We start from the raw sequence: 17,913 nt of genomic DNA, 5'->3' as shown, positions 1-17,913 counted from the left end.
GGCCATGTTGCGAGCTGTCCGCAGACAGGCCCACATGGCAAGAAACTGAGGGCAGCTTCTGGCCAAGAATCAGTGAGGAAATGAGGCCCTCAGTTAGACATCTTGTGAGAAACCAAATTCTTCCCACAAGCCTGTGAGTGAGCTTGGAAGCAGGCTCATCCCTAGGCCATCTCAAGATGACTACAGCTCTGGCAGACACCTGAATTGCAGCCTCATGAGAGACCTCGAGCAAAAGGACCCAGTTAAGCCACACCCAAGCCCCTGACCTGCAGAGACTGGGAGATAATAAATACCTGTTGCTCTAATACACTTTTTGTTGCTCAGCAATGGATAACTAATATGGTTTGTGTGTGTGTGTGTGTGTGTGTGTACTGTTCCATAACAGTTTTTTGCTATGATTAATTTCCTTTGAAATCCCATGTATCTTTATTTAATTCATTTAAAGTCATTATTCTGAGAAGAGATCATAGGCTTCACCAATCTGTCATGGATATCTATGCAACCCAGAAGAGCCCCTGCCCCAGACTCTATTTTGAAGGAGACATGGGTTCTTGGAAAAGGGATTATATATCATTATTATATAAATGGTATATGTGTGTGTGTGTGTGTGTGTGTGTGTGTGCATGTGCGTGCACGTATACATACCACATTTTCTTGACTTGGAGGTGGTGAAGTGGAATTTGGTCCGGCTGATTGTTGCTCCCCTGAGGTTGGAGATGTAGATTCTCTTCCAGACAGCAAGAGACACCAAAGGGAAAGAAGAGAGCAGAGAATCTGTGTGGCAAGTTTGAGCCCAAAGTCTGAAGAGTGACAGAGCAATGGGGCAGATAGAGAAGACAGGGATAGAGTCAGGAATGTCAGAGTTTGGGGAAAAAGAGGCAACCTGAGCTGCAGTAAAACAGGTGTCCTGAGAAAATTCTGTATCCCCAAGTGATTTGGCCTGATTCAATTAAAAGTCTAGATCAGCAAAGAGAATGTCATCCCCCCTCCCATTTAGAGTAGAAATCCCTTGCTGTGTGACAGGCATTTAGGCACTGCTTTCTTGCACCTGTTACCAAAGTCTTCCCGCCCACCTAAATGGTAAGCTCCTTGCGGGCAAGGCCCATGTGTCCTTGTTTCCTTTTAATTCCAGAGATCTACTGCAGCATATATGTTCACACATCAAATATCTGCTCAGAGACAGTGCTGGGCCTGGGAAACAGAGATGAATTAGGTTCAGTCTATCTTGAGTTGATTATGGCTAAAGAGGAAGACAGATCAATACAGGCATTGACATTAAAGAGCTTCAGTTCAAATGTGAACTGCATTTCTGACCAGATTTGGAGTCTCTCCAACCCTTGACTTTACATCTGTTAAAGAAAGGTATAACACTCATCTTGCTGGTTTGTGGAACATTAAGTGAAATAATATATTTCAAGAGCCTTACATAAGGCCTGACATGGAGCAGACACCTCTACCTTGCTTCTGATTCTCACACCATTTCCAGTCTTATGATCACAAGGCCACAAGTGTTTATGTGAGATCAAATTCCTGTGTAAAAGCTGTGGCAGACTTCTAAAGACAAGTCCTTCTCCCAACAAGCTTTCCTTCTCATTGCAAGATAATGTTCACCCACGTGCCATGTTCTGTGAGCTCTTGGAAGCAGAGACCATGTGGGACTCATTTTTGCAACCCCAGCAAGTAGAAGAGTGCTGCATCAAAGTAGGGTCCGTTCAGCACAGGTTGAATGAATGACTAGGTTGATAAATAACAAATCACAATAAGCTCTCCAAAATCGAGTGCAATAATGTCATGCAAGAAAGGTCATCATGAGCTGGAGGACAGGGGCCTTGACCTGGCTCTTTCAAATGTAGAGGACTTAGTTGAATAGAAGATAACTGGGGTAGAGAATAGAGGGAGATAGTGAAGGCCCACAGTCACCTCTGAAGAGGAAGGAGAAATATTGACTAGGAGGTGTGTAAAAAAGCTACAATGGCTTCTGCCAAGTTTCATTTTAAAAGAGAAAAGATCAGAAGTAACTGTGGCAAATGTCAACATGTGTTAAATATGAGTGGTAAGTGCAAAGGTGATTAGTATATTCCCTATGCTTCTTGCTATGTTGAAAATATTTCATGACAAGAGAGGAAAAAGGATTTTAGGTGGGAAGAATGCCACAGGAGGGTGCAGAGAAGTCAGGAGACATGTGGCAAATACAGAACAGGAAGCCTTGAGGTAGACTTCTTGCTCAGGTCCTACAGGCCAAGTCCCAAGTGAGGGGCAGGGGAGCAAGCTTGGTGCTGTCCTTGGTCCTGAACCAAAACCACGCCCTTGAGCATTGCTATTTCTAGTTAAAAAGCAGTGAGTTCCTGCCTAATCCCCCCAGTGCTCAGAGGTTTCCTTAGTATTCTTTAACTTAATTTTTTAACTTATTTTAAGTTTATGAGTACAAGTGCAGGTAACATAGGTAAATTTTTGTCATGGGTGTTTTTTGTACAGATTATTTCATCACCCAGGAATTAAGCCTAGTACCTGTTAGTTGTTTTTCCTGATCCTCTCCTTTCTCTCACCCTTCAACCTCTGAAAGACCCCAGTGTGTGTTGTCCCTCTCTATGTGTCCATGTGTTCTCATCACTTAGCTCCCACTTATAAGTGAGAACATGCAGTATTTGGTTTTCTGTTCCTGCATTAGTTTGCTAAGAATAATGGCCTCCAGCTCCATCCATGTCCCTGCAAAGGACATGATCTCATTCTTTTTTATGGCTGTATAGTATTCTGCGGTGTAAATGTACCACATTTTCTTTCTCCAGTCTTTATTTAGGTTTATTCCATGTCTTTGCTATTGTGAATTGTGCTGCAGTCAACATACGAGTGCATGTATCTTTATAACAGAATAATTTACATTCCTTTGGGTATATACTCTGTAAAGAGATTGCTTGATTGAATGGTATTTCTGTCCTTACGTCTTTGAGAAATCGCCACAGTGTCTTCCACAGTGGCTGAACTAATTTACACTCCCACCAACAGTGAATGTGTTTCTTTTTCTCCACAATCTTGCCAGATCTGTTACTTTTTTACTTTTTTTTTTTTTTTTTTTTGAAATGGAGTTTCGCTCTTGTTGCCCAGGCTGGAGTGCAATGGCACCATCTTGGCTCACCACAACCTCCACTTCCTGGGTTCAAGCGATTCTCCTGCCTCAGGCTCCTGAGTAGCTGGAATTACAGGCATGCACCACCATGCCAAGCTGATTTTGTATTTTCAGTGGAGACAGGATTTCTTCACGTTGGTCAGGCTGGTCTCAAACTCCTGACCTCAGGTGATCCGCCTCAGCCTCCCGAAGTGCTAGGATTACAGGAGTGAGCCACTGTGCCCAGCCACTTTTTTACTTTTTAATAGTAGCGATTTTGACTGCTGTTAGACAGTGTCTCACTGTACTTTTGATTTGCATTTCTCTAATGATCACTTATGTTGAGCTTTTCTTCATATGATTGTTGGCTGCATGTATGCTCTCTTTTGGAAAGTGTCTGTTTATGTACTTTGCCAACTGTTTATGTCATTTGCCAACTGTTTATGGGGTTGTTTGGGGTTTGTTCTTATAAATTTAAGTGTATTATAGATGCTGGATATTAAACCTTTGTCTGATGCATAGTTTGCAAAAATTTTCTTCTATTCTGTAGGTTCCCTGTTTATTCTGTTAATAGTTTCTTTTGCAATGCAGAAACTCTTTAGTTTAATTAGATTCCATTTGTCTGTTTTTGCTTTTGTGGAATTTAATATTTTTAAGTCCAACTTTACCCAGCTACTATCACTGCAAAAGAAATAAAAAACTCTAGCAACAGAATACATTTTTTTCCAACCTGATAGTAGTATGTATCTATTATTTATCAAGCTTTTGTATTTTCTGGACACTGTGATAAGCAGTTGTTATATATTGTCTCATATTGCTATAATTATCTTCATTTTATAGATGAAGAAAGACACACAGAATGATTGAGGTCACAAAGCTCATAGATGGCACAGTTGAGATTAAAAGAGGTCACATAAGTACATATCCCAGGAATTAGCTAATCACTCCCTGGAATAGGCAAATAAGGCCTTAACTATGTAGAAGGAAGTAACTCTATGAAGTCACTGTCTTACTTTCTTGATTTTTCCATCTACAAAGGCAAGATTGTGGATGCCAAAATGGCAGTGTAGGTGAAAGTACCTCATAAACTATTAAGTCCTCTGCTAGTGTTGGCAGCTCTCTCTGCTCTCTGTTATTAATAGTGATGGTTATAGTGACAATCATATGTCTTCAGCAGATGCCAGCAACATAAACTAGATTTTACTTCCGTGGCTCATGGAGGTAAGCCAAGGCAATATATACATACATACATACATACATACATACATATATATGTACATACATACATACATGGTAAAAAAGAGAGAGAAAGAAATAAAGAGAAAGAAAGAGAGAGAAAAGGAGAGAAGGAAGGAAGGAAGGAAGGAAGGAAGGAAGGAAGGAAGGAAAAAAGGAAAGAAAGAAAGGAAGGAAGACCCAAAATGGAGTGGGACAGACTTGGATTTGTGGCTTTATTTTAACATATATTAGCAATGTGACTGTGGGAGACTGATTTGATCACTTCCCAACCTCAGTTTCCTCTTCAAAGAAGGGGTTGTGTCAATCCATAAGGATAAAATGTGTGATAGGGCAGCCTAGGAAAAACTACGGCATTGCTGATGACGGTGATGGCAGCTACTACTTATCGATTCCCTTCTGCCTTGTGCCAGGCACTGTGCTTAGGCACTTTATGCACACAGCTCCAATCCTCATGCTGGTTCTAGAAAGTTCCTATTACTATCTACATTTCAAAGATGACAGAAGAGTTACTCAGGGAACCCTTAGTAACTCTCAGCTAAATCAGAATGCAATTTAACTCATCTAATCAGATGGCACTTGGGAGGCTGGATGGCAAGGGCTGGTAGACAAGAAGTGGCCCTGCCCTATTTTTTCCACAGTCTAGGCAGGTACTTCTAACAACAGGACCCATTTCAAGCTGAGAAAGAGAAAATCTCCCAGGCTACCACCCAGTTTACCAAAGTGCCAAATTCCAAGCACAGTGGAACCCAGTCTGGCTCCCCGGATGTTCAGAAGGCAACTGCCTCGGGTCCTCCCCTATGTCTCCCTTTCTCTAGTCTCTGAATCAAAGAAAAACTTGCCCTCCAGGCAGCAAAAACCAGTTCAAGGGAGCTGGGCTCCTTCCTCCTTGCTGGGCGAGCAGGGGAGAGGATAGAGGAAATCGTGCCAAAGGTCACAGTGTTCTGGGTCAGCGTGTCCCAGCTTTGAAGTCAAAGCTGCCAGCAACGAGGCAAGAAAAATGCTGTGGGCTGCTCCATCTATCAGGCCTCGGACAAGCTCTTGCTGGGCCTCGGCCTGCACAGCAGCTGTATACTTCAGGGAGGGCCACCCACATGAGAGACACCCCCTGGTCGCCACAGCAGCACCCTTAGGAACCTGTGACTGCAGAACAGCCAAGACACAGAGCACACAACAGCTTCACAGGTGTGCCCAGGTACCTTGCCCTCTTGCCTCCATCACCAAACTCCCCTGGGGAGAGTAAGCATTTTTGCATTCCCCAGGTTGTCCTCCTTTCTCTTGATACTTACAACTTCTCCTTAATTTGTTCAATCCTGACCCCCACCAAAAATAAATATAAAAAAAGTTAATTGTGCACTTACAATTCTGTGATATGAAAAAGGGCCAGGTAATGGTGGTCAAGTTATAAAAACACCACTGTCCCTGTCTTTGTAGAGTTTATAGAGGGACATAGACATTAACTAATAAATGAAGAAGTTGGTATAAGATTAAAAGTTGTGGTGGCGTTATGAAGGAAAGAGAACAGGGTGCCAGAGGACAGAAGAGAGAGTAATACAGCAACCTCCAGATAGGAGGATAAGAAAGGTTTCTTCCAGCAGGGCCAATGAGATTGAGGGCTGAAGAATCAGCAGGAGGCTGCCTTCAAGGCCTGGTGGGGTGTGGGGTGAGGGATTTTTCTGGGAAACAGCATGTGCAAACGTCCTGAGGCAGGAAAAAGAATAAGATAGTCAGGAAAGTGAAACAATATATATAATAGATAGATGTGAATCCCTGATTAAGCTGCGGGACCTGAAGTCTATACTTAAATTCTCCATCTCAGTATTCTCAGGTAGAATCAGGTAAGGATTCTGGGAGGAGGTACGCTTGATCTTAGTATGAGAAGATGCAAAGATAGAGAATCAGAAGACAAATGGCTCCAGTTTAGGGGTTTTTTAAGCAGATACCCAAAATCTCCCAGCTAGAAGGGATAGAACAGCAACTTGAATACACAACTAACAATAACTAACTTATACATGCATATTTTCTAAGTTTCTTCGTCCAGTGCTTCTTCATCATACTTCAAGTTGGTCTAGAGATAAGTTTGTCTACAGATAGGAATGGAAGTAGGAAAAATGAGAAGAATCCAAGTTCCTAACTATTTCTGTTCTCCTTACCACTAGGGTGAACCAGTCTATAGGAATGGGTGAACTAGTCTGTAAAAATGGGTGTTGAAATAGAAGTGTCACCACCCAGCTGTTCAGAGTTTCCTAGTCCAGCCATCCCCAGCAGGCCAGCAAAATCAGACTGTGGACACTTGGATGATTATCAACTCCTAGACCTAAGACAAGCCACTGACCTCTCTGAGCCTCGAGTTGCTGTTCTCACAAGAGAGCAGAGCTGACAGCATAATAAAAATGAGTGTCCTCTTCTTGGAAAAGCAGGGGGAAATTATCATTCAAAGTACTATTAATAAAATATAAAACTATTTCCTTTCTATCAGTCTCTCTTTTGACTTGTCATGCTGTTTTAAATTTTTTATTTAATATAAATATGAGTAAAGCATAATAAATATTTTAAATCATCAGCATACATTTTATCATTCATCTTTATATTGTACAATTCCAGTTTTAAGTGCAAGTATAAGAGCATTGAATCCACATACAGAATCACCAAAATTACCCAATTTGTATTTTCTAGCCTATACATGCAGGTATATTTTGTTCTTACCAAAAGAATAAAAACACTGCCCAAAACAAACTCAGTTATTTTTATTTTACCTTTCAATACACACACGTTATACCAACAGTCAAAATGGCTGGCAGCTTTCATCACACACTTACCTCATACTGGCCGCGAGTTCCATTGAACTTCTGGGCTCTGTGGGTCCACCAGAATTCTGTTCTCATGGGGCATGGCAAGGACGATATGTGATAAACAAGAAATGTGATACAGTGCCTATCTCCTCTCATCACTTACGTGCTGCATTACCCCATCAGACTTTACTTACAAAACTCAAATTCAAAGATAAAAATCTGTGAGAGTTTCAAGCTAGTGACTGCAGAGCATTAAACCAAGCCTGGGGCTCTTCTGAGCAAGGGGCTGTGTGTGCTCGCCCTTGCCACACCCACATGAAACCTGCAAGTATGATGCTCTGGATAGTAATCCTGACTATATGTGCTTAGTGTCACCAATTATGTTTTGACCATCATAAAATATTTCACCTTTCTGAATCCAATTTCATCTTCCTAGAGGCTTTTGCCCTGTACATGCAGATATATTTTGTTCTGCAGATATATTTTGCTTTGGCAGATAAAGTAGGGTTCATGTGTATAGACTTGAGAACCAGGGGGAAGGTCTCCTAGAAGAGTCCACACTGGCTTAAGTTCTCAGTGAACCTATATTCAAAGCCCTGCTTCCCCACTGAGTAGCTTAGTAACATTTAGCAAGTGATTTAGCCATCTGAAGTCCCACTTTCCTATGTTGTAAAATGGGGACAATGGCTGCCCTATTAGAGAAGGGCTGCTAGAACTCAACACAATCTAGATCAAGTCCCTGAACATAGGAGCAGAAAATTAACAATTACTACTATTTTTAAGTTCAGGTCTGTGAACTTCAGGTGTCCTGATCACTTTTAGTGCCCCCAGTCACTCCCCAGAGCCCCCTCCTTGTTACCCATAGACACATGCCTGGTCTAGGAGGCAGATTTGTGCCATGGAGTGGAAGGTTAGGGGGGCTTCCAGGTCCACTTATTGGAACACAGATTCCAATTTTAACACCATTTACTGTGTGACTCTGAGCAAGTGACTTCACATCTTAGGGTCTCAGTTATCTGATAGACAGCTGGCATAACAGAAACTTTATACCAGTTATCCTCTTACCAAGAAGTATTACATGGTACCTACTTTATAAAGCTATTGGGAGAATTACATGAGCTCTATGTGCCACTCAGTATTCTATTTGGCACAAATTAATGCTCAGTAAATTATTCCCTGCCTCAATACCTATCTGCAAAATGAGGATACTGGTAGTCTCTACAACAGGAGGTTGTTTTCTGAAACAAATGACAATGTCCATGTCATGTGCTCAGCATGGTGCCTGGCATATGGTTATACCACAATGAAGGTGAGAAAATAACAATAATAATGATTGGCAGTTATCATATTCCTGGTGGTAACAGATAACCACCACAACTCTCACTTCTCCCCACTTCCCCTGCCTGGGGCGACAGTTCCCAAGGGCATCTGTTCATTCAGTATCCATTTTTCTGACTGCACTTCAAAACCCCCATCCTTACCCTGAGAATAGTTTACTCAAGGACTGAGTCTATTTTTGTTTTTGAAGAAGGAAAACAAACCCATGTGCCAAAGAACAGACTTCTTCAAAACAAGGCAAATCCCAGACAAGGCCATGGCCCTGGCTTTTGGGAGTTGGGAGGAAGGTTTAATTTTGAGTAACCTCTTGGCAGAAGATAGTAACTCCATCTCCCCCGCCTCTGTGGTTGTGAGTCAAGGTCTATTGTTCTCTGGTCTAGCACAAAGGGTCATGTGCTTCCCTATTTGAAGCTATGAAATTATCTCGCTTCAAACAACATCAGAACATCAGTCTTTTTCACTGTCCCCAGGCCCCTTTACCCCCTCTTCTGTAACAAGGAGTCATGTTCCATAAACGCTTAGAGTTTATTACGCTGGCCTTAAGTTGCCCCCATCAATGTGCCTTTCTGATAAACCTCTCATTTTCCCCAACACAACTCGATCCACTTTGTTTAGCTCATTTTTTTTTTTTTTTTGCACCCAACAGACATTTCTTGAACATGCATTATGTACCAAGCATAGTGCTAGATGCCAGGGACAGACCTGTTGAGTGTGATACAATCTGTTTTCTGTGTGTAAGCAGACTACAAAGGTACACCTACATTTCAATATAATGTGTTAAATGCAATAAGAAAGGAAAAAAGACAGCACCATGGAAACCCAAAATAGAAGAGAGGGCTTAGCCCTATGTGAGGGGTTTAGCATAAGTTGAAAAAGAGGACATCTTCAAGAAAGAAAGTGAAGAAAGAAAATGGCTATTTCTCACTCATAACTTCCCTAGTCATTCATCTCACAAACACAGATTAAGCAACATTTCCCCAACCCACCCATATTCTCTGGCAGCTCCCCTCTCCCATCTCAGCTCTCAGCACACAGTTCTATAAATGCACATTTCATTATCTTACTCCCAGAATAGACTAGGGTCTCTATAAAGGCAGCAAGCAGGTCTGCCATGTTCTCTGTTGTAGCTATAGCCCCTGATATTAGTGCCCAGCATATAAAAGGCACACAATCAATATGTATCACACTGAACAAAACATCTTTTGGCAACCTAATGCTGTGAAGGCTCCATGCTAGATAATAGTAATCCTGCTTAGACAAATATGCATAAAGAAGTAAATAACAATAGAGGTTGGCAAATGTAAATACTAAATGAATGATACAGACTATAGATGTTAGGTAGACTGATATACTTAACTCTGTTTCATTAAATTTAGTCCAATGAATATTAATTGTGCCTTCCAGAAACATTATAGGAACAGGAGGTGATGCAAAAATTAAACAGAAAAAAAAGAAGTCCTTACGCTCAACCTGTTAACGTAGAAGAGCCAATACAAATGCACCAAAAAAAAAAAAAAAGAAAAGAAAAAGAAAAGACTATGAATATTCAAGGGAGGGTCACCAGAAAAGATTTCAGAAAGTGTTTAGAAAACACTGGAGTAAAGCACTTCTGTGTGGGTTCAGATGGAGACAGAGGAAGAAATCATTCCAGGAAGAAAAAGCATTTGAAGCAAACAGAAAGAAAGAAAATGGGTGGTGCATTTCAGAAAAGCTTGATTAGACAGCCATCTAAAGACAGTGCTCTGGAGCAGAAAGAGTCTAACTTCAAGTATTCAGCAAGCTCACCAGCTCTTCCAGAAACCTCCTATACCCACAGTGCTGGAACATCATGCACCTGGCCATGACTTCCACACAGAGGCACTGGCCCTTTTTGTTTCCTTCAGCAAGGAAGTAACACAATTAAAAGTGCGTCTTAAGAACATTTATAGGCAACTACGCAGGAGACAAGTGCTGCTACTGTCTTCCCAGTCCTTCTACTTCCTTGAAAGAACCACACCCTTTTCCATTCCAAATGGGTCTAATAGGTCTTCAGTCAGGGTAGTCTCACTCTAACCCTCAGTCTCAGGAGTGGATGCAAGAAGGTCCATCGTAAAAACCCATCCACTGTAATAATGACCAGTCCAGTGGTGGGCAGATTCCTCAACAAGAGCCACTCAGAATATTTTTCTGGATCAATACACAGATATTGGGAAAGAGAAGTCTTTTCTCAGCTGATGTTGCTAAACTAGGAGGAAACAAGTTGGAAATATATACAGCCATGTTCTCTACCCCATAGAGAAAGCCAGCCAGGTGGCATGAAGCCAACATGTATAGGAAGCCAGGTTGAAGGATGGAGAAGGGGCCTGACAACATGCTCTGACAGATGGTGTGTTTTAAACCTTGAATGACTAAAAGGACAATGGACCCATCAACAGAAATGCAGAAGTCAAGGGGATGATCTGATTTTCAGAGAGAGATAGTATCATCTCAAATCATCAAACCTTAGAATCAGAAGGGTTGCAAAGGGATTTGGTTCAAACACTTATCTGATGTCTGAATTGCTCTATCTTTTGTTTATGTTTTTCCCAGAATGAGTTTTATTCTGCTGGTGGCCTCATTCAGTCAACAAGTGTTGATTAAGCAGTTGATCGATTTGGTGAATAAAACATGAAGAGCCCTCTTTTTGAGGGGCTTTCCATTTACTTGGGGAGAAGGCAATAAACAAATGAACATATACTATACAGTCAGGTTTTGCATATGGGGTAGTATGAAAATTAAAACAAGGCCCCATAACAGCTTTGGGGTATGCTGTGTTATATCATGTAGCCAGGGAAGGGATGTTGAAGGGGATTATATTTAAGGAGAGACCTGAATGGTGGAAGGAAGTGAGTTATGCAAAAAGAAGAGCATTCCATGAGGTGGGAGAGTGCTTCGCATGCAGCCACGAAGCCAGGCACATGTAGAGCTGGGTAAGTGGAGGTGAGGGGGTCTGGTTGTGGGAGAGGCTATGGTCACCAGTGGACAGAGCACAGAGGACTTTGCAAGCCATGGTGAGTGTGATGGAAAGGTGTTGGAGAGTTTTAGGTAGGCGAGTGTTATACTAGAATACCTAGGAGAGTATCTAACCCAGATTCCATACGTGGAATTCAACTTGTCTTGAAAGTAAAGAAAGACAGATGTAGGAACAGGGGAAAGTGTTCCTGGCAGGGGGGCCACGCAGTCCTTGGAGAAGCAGTGAAAATGCACTTCAGCTGCCTGGAGGAGAGTGAGTGGGCAAATGGGGACAGACACAGTGGAAGTTCTGGGGAAAGGCCCAGTGGACCAGAAGCTTGAAAAAAGAGGTTGGAACCCTACTTTAGTGAGACTTAGATGCCAGGCTAAGGAAACAACTCCTTATTAAATGGGCAAAGAAAAGCCATTAAAGATGTTTGGAAAGGAAAAATGACTCCACTCTGCCTCAGCAAAAACTTGTATCCCTGGAGAAGAAGTGTGACGAAGGAGGAATAAGCATGAGCTGGGATTCAGGCAGACCTGGTTCGAATCTAGTCGCACTCTTAACTGTGCAATCTTGGGCAACCACACCAAGAGGATAAAACCAAGTAAGAAAATCAGAAATACACCAAATCACCTCATCTTTCACAAGGAATGTTCTAGAACAGACACTGGCAAACTACTTTATCTTTACAAATAAAGTTTTATTGGAAACACAGACACATTGCGTGTTTGCACATTGCCTATGGCTCTGTTTTGCTCACTGCAATGGCAAAGGTCAGTAATTGAAACAGAGACCTATGTATGACCAACAAAGCCAAAAAGTAATTACTATCTGATCCTTTACAGAAAGAGTTTGCTGACCCTGCTCAGAATAAAACTTTATTTTACAGAATAAAATTTCCCATTACAGGATGGCCCCTTTGCAGTAGGAGAGGAAATAAAAACTTGATGAACTTATCCCAATTTAGGAGACAAGAAAAGCTAAAGAATTTGGCAATTACCTCTAGACTTAAAAGAAACATTATTTTCTCATGATAAACAGTCAATGGAAGATGTGTTGTGAGACCTGAGACAGAAACAGAGAAATGCGGATGAGAGAAATGAGTACGATGAAGAGGCAGAAAGACATCCATGGAGATGGGCGAAAAGAAATAGGGGGTTGGGCGTGGTGGCTCGCACTTGTAATCCCAGCAATTTGGGAGGCCAAGGTGGGTGGATCATCTGAGATCAGGAGTTCGAGACCAGCCTGGCCAACATGGTGAAACCCTGTCTTGACTAAAAATACAAAAATTAGCAGGACATGGTGGTGCACACCTGTAATCCCAGCTACAGGGAGGCTGAGGCAGGAGAATCACTCAAACCCTGGAGGTGGAGGTTGCAATGAACCGAGATCATGCCACTGCACTCCAGCCCTGGTGACAGAGCAAAACTGCCTCTTAAAAAAAAAAAAAAAAAAAAAAAGAAAAAGAAACAGGGACACAGGGAAAAGGGACAGGCAGAAAACAGGACAGGACAGCTTATCACAAAAAGTACCACCCAATGAGGGGAATAGGAGACATTTTAAAAACTATGTATATCTTATGTGTACACTGGTATTACCTCTCTAGGGTTGTGACAGTGTTTATGTCCTCAACACAAAGAAAATGTCTTGACTGGAAATGTCAAAAAGTCGTTTCTTCACTCCAGCCTGTGCTGGGATGGAAAATCAGGATATATTGACCCAAGGGATACCTGTGTTGACAGAGACCAAGACAAGATCAATATAAGGCTTCATAGGCAAAGTTTGTGGAACATTGAAGAATGTTTCCCGCTTGTTTTTATCAGAAATATCTGTAAAGGTTTATGGGCCCTCCTTTCTAGTCTGTCTTTCTAAGCTTACAAAAGTTCTTTTAGGGGATGTCTTACTGATTGCAAACATGACAAATAGAAGTAATGAGTTGTTTAAAGTTCTCCTTCTCTCCCTCCCAAAAAACAAAGCTATTTCCTGATTTTAAAGACAAGAGGAGGAGTCTGTTACCATAGGGAAGAAAACTCAGGCAGGCCTTAAGTAAAATTAACACTTCTGTTCAGAGTGCGGGCCATCCCCTGCGACCACAGTGTGATGACTGAACTTGGTCAAAAGCCCTGACAGCTAGGGGAGAGGGCTCAGGATAAAGAATAGGATGGAGGAATGGAGAGAGGGGCCTTCCATGCCATTCACTATTTTTGCTCTGGAATAAGTCCTTGTTCCTGTTATGCATACAAGCAAACCAGAATTTGAATTCTAAATCGGACACATGGATAGGGAGGAGAACGGGGGAATAGGGAGAGGTTGGTCAATGGGTACAAAGGTACAGTTAGACCGACAGTAGCAATAATTTCTAGTGTTCCATTGCACAGTTGGGTGACTATAGTTAACATATTATCTATTTCAAAATTGCTAGAAGAGAGGCTTTTGAATGTTCTCACCACAAAGAAATCATAAATATTTTTGGTGAGGGATATGCTAATTATCCTAATTTAATCATTACACACTATATACATGCATTAAAACATCACCATGTACTCCAAAAATATAAATAATTATTATGTGTCAACTAAAGTTGAAAATAATATTTTAAATTTAAAAATAAAAGGTAAATTAAAAAGAAAAATTATGACACATGGAAGCTGGTTGATCCTGAGCAAGAAGTTCTCTCAAGTTCCTTGGTCTAAGTTCTGTTTGAAGAACTATAAACAGTTTACTATAGTTGGAGCAGGCAGCATTTGTGGGGCTGTGGCAGGAGAGAGTGATAACGATAATGATAATAAATGATAACAATAGCTATTTACTAAGTGTTTCATGTGTGCCAAAGCCTGTTTTAAGTGCTTTAAAATATAAACTCATTTTATTCTCACCACAACCTTAGTAAGAAATGAGTTATTATTCTTATTAGCTCTGTTAGGTAACTGAGACCCAGGATGTGATAGTTAATTTCATGTCTCAATTTGATTGGGACTTGGGGTACCTAGATGTTTGATTAAACATTATTCTGGTTGTGTCTTGAGGATGTTTCTCAGTGAAATTATCATGAAATGGTGGATGAGTAAAGCAGATGGCCTGCTCCAGTGCAAGTGAGCCCCATTCAATTCATTGAAGGGCTGAAGAGAATGAGACTGAATGAGAGATAATTCATTCTCTGCCTGACTGCTGCTGACCAGGGACATTGATCTTTTCCTCAGGCCTTAGTACCTGGACCAGAACTATACTATCAGCTCTCCTGGGTCTTGCTGACTTTGGATCTTGGAATTTCTCAGCCTGCATACCCATGTGAACCAAATCCTTACAATGAACCTGTTTTTACTGTATCTATCTCCTATAAATTCTGCTTATCTGGAAAACCTGGACTACTACAGAGATTTAAGTAAAATGGCCAAAATTTGAATTCAAAGAGTCCAATTCCAGTGTCTGTACCACTATCCGCTGTGCTCTCTGTTGCCTCTATAATGAGGCTGGAAAGATAAGTGGGAATTAGTGTTAGTCTCCTAGAGCTATCATAACAAACTACCACAAAGTGGGTGGCTTATAACAATAGAATTTATTCTATCTCAGTCTGAAGTCTAGGATTCTGAAATCAAAGTGTGGGCAGAGCCACGCTGCCTTTGAAGGCTACAGGAGAGAATCCTTCCTTGACTTTTCCAACCTCTGGTGACTACTGGTAAACCTTTACATTCCTTGTCTTGTAGATGCATCACTCTAATCTATGCTTTCATCTTTGCATCACCTTCTTCTTTGTGTCTCTGTGGATTCTCTCCTCTTCTTACAACCACAACAGCCATTAGATTTAGGACCCACATTAATCTGGTATGATAGCATCTCAATTTTCAACATCTGCAAAGATCCTATTTCAAAATAAGGTTACATTCTGAAGTTCCATGTGGACATGAACTCTGGGGAGATATTATTCAACCCACTACAATTATTTAGGGTCTTGTGTGATTCTAATGCATCCGTGAGATCTAAAGAGACAATTAATTATTACTTTTTAGTCAGGGTTCCTTGGGTCCCAAGTGATAGAAACCTAACTACCTCATACTGGCTTTGGCATAAAAGAAATGTATGAGCTCAGGTTACTAAAAAATTTAGATGTAAACTTTAGGTATAAAAGTTTCAGAGATGGCTGCTTCCAGGAACACAAACAAATGCCATCTTTTAAGTATAATTTCTCCTGTTTTGATTTCAGTGAGGCAGACTCTTCCCAGGAGACGTCAAGGTGGCTTCCATCTCTCCAGAAATAGGACTAAAAGAACCAATGCCCAAATCCACATTGCTTTTATTTTTCTTTGAAGTTATTAATAGTGAGAAGTCAATAAAGTTTCATTCTCTATCTTCTTAGCAATATCAGGTGAAGGACAATTTCTTTTTCTCCAAAGTTAAAAAAAAAATTTTCAGGAATAAATTTCAGTGGACCCACCTGGATCATATTACATCTTCAATTACATCTTCAGTCCCCAGCCAAGGGCAGGGACATTTTAATTAGCCTGGATATAGACCCATTGCATTTGGTTCTACTCATCTGGATGAGTCAAGGATGGTTCCAGAAGGAGAAATTAAGACATTGGATCAAAAGGGAGGATGGCTGCAGGGCAAGCAAAACCAATATATGCCAGCCTTAGATTCAAAAGAGGTGAATGACAAAATTGAATAAACCTTGGGTGTTCAGAAGAAAGCATCCAAGTGGCTGCCATTACATTCAATCTTCCATTTCTAAATCAATGTAGTGCAAAGCAAATAGTGTAGAATCCATAGTAAGTGCTTATTCCTCTAGTAGGAATGCATTAAGAGGACCAATTGCTTTTATTTTCACCATAGTTATTGTTATTGATGAGGCTGTATAATTTACTGAAGGTTTTCAGCATACCCAGTTCTATTTCATGAAGAGCTGTAGCCGCAAGAGCTTGCATTTTATTTGAAGACATAGCCGCTAGGAATTTCACAGGAGACAAAGAGGAATGAAAGGAAACCAAATGACAAAAAATGGACTCAGCTTAATAAGATGTCTGAAATAGAAAAACCTTTCACCCCACCCTGCGTGTCTTACATATAGTATTTTCACAGGGTCAAATCTAATTAGGAGCAATGGTACGGGAGTAGAGTGGTTACATGAATCCTCCTGCAGATGGTTATTATAAAAACTGGATTTAAAAAAGCTTTAAACAATTTAAAGACACTGGAAAGCATCCCAAACCAGACAGTAGCCAGAGGAGAGTTTAATCCTGAAAAACCACAACTGCGAGAAGGATTGGTAATTTACAGCTTTCTCAATTGAGGGTGCTCTGCGATCCCCATGGCTGCAAATGAGAAAACCAATAATCTTACTGGCCTAAAGTGCCAGAGGTCGGAATCTAGGGATAGAAGAGGAGGTAACACTTTAAAGGATGATTCCTGGCAATGAGAATCACAGAAGTAGTGAGATATAAACACCAGTTATAAATTCTGCCAAATTCCTCAGCTGACTGCTAAACTGTACATGCACAGGAGTGTCCCAAAGGGACCAGTAAAGGGCATAAGTAGACCAGCTGGACATTTACTCTTCAAAGATAGAACTACAAAGGATAAGATCTGTGAGTTTTCTATTATTTTTTTTAAATTACGTGTCTTTCCCGTTTTGCACAGCTTGGGCGGCAGAAAAAGGAAGTCTTATAGGCCTGAAATGTCAGGATAGAAAACCTGAGGTGGGTAGACAAACTAGAAATTAGGGGAAAAACCTAGAAGAAAACAAAACTGAGAGGGTGAACCTCACACCGCCTAAATTCTTGGCAAGTAACCAAGTTTTGTAGGCACCTAGGAGATTCCCAGAGAGTCAGGCTAAAAATACAACACTGGAAGCCATAAGAAGAGACTAAGGCTATCGGGTGCTACAAACTACAAGGGAGATAATGTTTGAGCTTTGAATCCTTTTAAGTTAACTACTTACTGTAACAAAAATCCTCAAAAGTACACAACATAATCTAGAGTCACTATAATGTGTTGTCTACAACGTCTGCTTTTCAACCATAAATTACTACACATGCAAAGAAACAGAAAAGAGTGACCCATACTCAGGAAAAAAAGGCAATAAAAAAAAACATGGCATGGCAAAGATACTGTAGTCAGCAGAAAAGTGTTTCAAAATGTGACATGAATGAATTGTCTAATAAGGAATTCGAATGGGGAGTTAGAAACTATTAAAATGGAAATTATAGCTCTGAAAGAAAAATTAGTTAAATTTTAGAGATATCACAAGAAAAAATCAGTGAATATGAAGATACAGCAATAGAAATGATTCGATTCAAATAACAGAAATTTAAAATATTTAAGGAAAACAGAAGTTCAAAGACCTGTGAGACAATATCAAGCATGATCCAACATGTATATAATAAGAATAGAAGTAAAGTGGTAGAAAGGAATATAAATGTTGTTTGAATATATAATGGTCTGAGCGTTCCCAAAGTGGGTATAAAAGATTAATT

The sequence above is a fragment of the Pongo pygmaeus genome, chromosome 7, assembly GCF_028885625.2.
Source record: "Pongo pygmaeus isolate AG05252 chromosome 7, NHGRI_mPonPyg2-v2.0_pri, whole genome shotgun sequence".
NCBI classification, from domain to species: domain Eukaryota; kingdom Metazoa; phylum Chordata; class Mammalia; order Primates; family Hominidae; genus Pongo; species Pongo pygmaeus.
Note: the sequence above shows the minus strand (reverse complement) of the source record.